We start from the raw sequence: 2,077 nt of genomic DNA on the forward strand, positions 1-2,077 counted from the left end.
AAGGACCTCATTTTGTCAAAAATGGTACTCCAACAAGTGAACAAGCATTTATTCCTATTTTTCCAATGCATCAAAAGTTGATTGTGTTGCACTTTCCTGTTAATTTCTTGCTTTGAAATTAGGTACACTAATAAGCCCTTTAGTGAACAACTTAAGATGGTATGGGTAGCCAACATGAACAGTCCAATTGAAGACTCATCATGAATGCTCAAATATTCGGACGATGGAAATCTTCATGTCTGATGCGCAAAATAAGATTCATTGGTCATCAAATATATCATACAAGGTAAATAGTTCAGCTGCTCAACTATTTGATACTGGTATCCTTGTTTTGCTTCCAGATGTTGGTAATACTAGCATATAGCAGAGTTTTGACCATCCAACAGACTCATTCATGCCACAATCAACACTCGTTTTTAATCAAAGTATGCCCGATAATGTTCCTCAATCACAGAGGAGCTTTAATAATCCATCAAGAGGTCGCACCAAGTTAACAAATTTTTTTTTTTACAGTGGCAAAAAGATTTACATTCACATAGCATGTTTAGCTACGGAATGAGAAATCCTATTAAGATTTCTAGGGCAGTGACTTAAAGAAAAACAGTGAAAGGACGATAATAGGGTGCGGATATCCTGGATGATAGCCTCCACTTCATGATTGACATCCCCAAGGTTAGTAATCTGAAAAATTAAATCAAGGCAATCCGAAGAAGCATCAATGTGACGATATCCCAAAGTAAGAGCATGATCCATCGCTTTCATGAACGTCATAGCCTCCGCTTGGAGAGGAGTTTTTGCCCAGATATTGGCAGAATTAGAATGGACGAGTGAACCGTTCTTATTAATGAAAATCCATCCTGCAGAGGCATGGAAGCCGTGTTTTCAAGAAGCATCGCATTTCAGTCGGATGTGCTCAGTACACAGGCGAGGACTAATTAGGAAATAAGGATAGTGGTTTCGAATACGTTCCATCTCAGTCATCTCGTCAAAATTAGGAGGACCCAGAATCATAACCAAATGATTCTATTAGAAGAAGCAAACTGAAATGCACCGCAGCTCAACACTATAACCCACAATGTAACAGACGGGTAAGATAAATAAGTAAATAAGTGACTAAATTTGTCGGGGAATAAAAATAAACATCTACAGATGAAATTCATATGTTGCAGCTCTGGTAAGTGATCTGAACTGCTTAAATTCACTCAATTAATTAGCTAAGCTATTGAAGCATATGTAGATAGGAAAGCACTCGAGGCAACTTGCAGAAGAAGTTGATTACACAACTGCTATGCATATACATAAATTTACTCAAATTTGGCTGAGCAAGACATTTCCCAAGTCAAAATGTTCCGACTAGGTCATTTTTACAACGTTTTTATCGAATTTCCACCTCTTTTTTAGTAGATCTCTAATTAAAATCACAGGCTTTTAGGAGTTTTAAATAACTAAATCATTTGGGAAGGGAGATGCAATAGAAATTCCGCTATACTATGTTGGACGGAGTCGCCGGATAATGCAATTGATCGCCGGAGCAAAGGCAATGCGTGAATTATAGAAACGAAGAGATATTAAAAACAAGAATGGAGAAGATGAAAAGCAATACCGTCGTCGGTCAGAGTTGTGTCTGCGTGATCGGCGTCGGAGTTCCGTCGAATAGGTCGCCGTCGGAGGGTGGTGGTCTGGGGAGGTGGAGGAAGGGTAGTGGGTGGTGGTGGTGATGGATGAATGTCAGGAGAGATTAATGTCAGAGGGTTGATTTGCGTATGTTTGAATCTTTTATTTTATTGATTTGGCATAGTTCGTACGGTTCGTACCGTACTTTAGTTCGCACCTGACCCCGACCCTATATATATATATATATATATATATATTTACACCCTATTTTAGCTCGATTTTATTTGACTATTGCACTTCTATTAGTGTATTTGTGAGTTAATTCCGTATTCTCGGTGATTTTGCTTGTATTCATTGCTTTTTGTAGGAAATGAAGCACTCGGTAGCTTTTTACCGTCAAATTAACATTCACCCAAGTTCACGAGGCTAATAAGAGAAAGTCTTGATCATGCAAAGGTGTTTC

At 38.4% G+C, this 2,077-nt stretch overlaps 1 long non-coding RNA gene across 1 annotated transcript; it reads right to left on the minus strand.

The window, feature by feature from the left end:
• Positions 1-215: 215 nt before the first annotated feature.
• Positions 216-1,754, minus strand: LOC141611702 (uncharacterized). The gene is made up of 2 exons (XR_012528700.1): positions 1,604-1,754; positions 216-1,063 (listed from the first exon to the last, which is right to left on the minus strand). It is a non-coding gene; the product is annotated as an uncharacterized LOC141611702 (long non-coding RNA).
• Positions 1,755-2,077: the final 323 nt, after the last annotated feature.

Source organism: Silene latifolia, chromosome 11 (genome assembly GCF_048544455.1).
Source record: "Silene latifolia isolate original U9 population chromosome 11, ASM4854445v1, whole genome shotgun sequence".
Lineage (NCBI taxonomy): Eukaryota > Viridiplantae > Streptophyta > Magnoliopsida > Caryophyllales > Caryophyllaceae > Silene > Silene latifolia.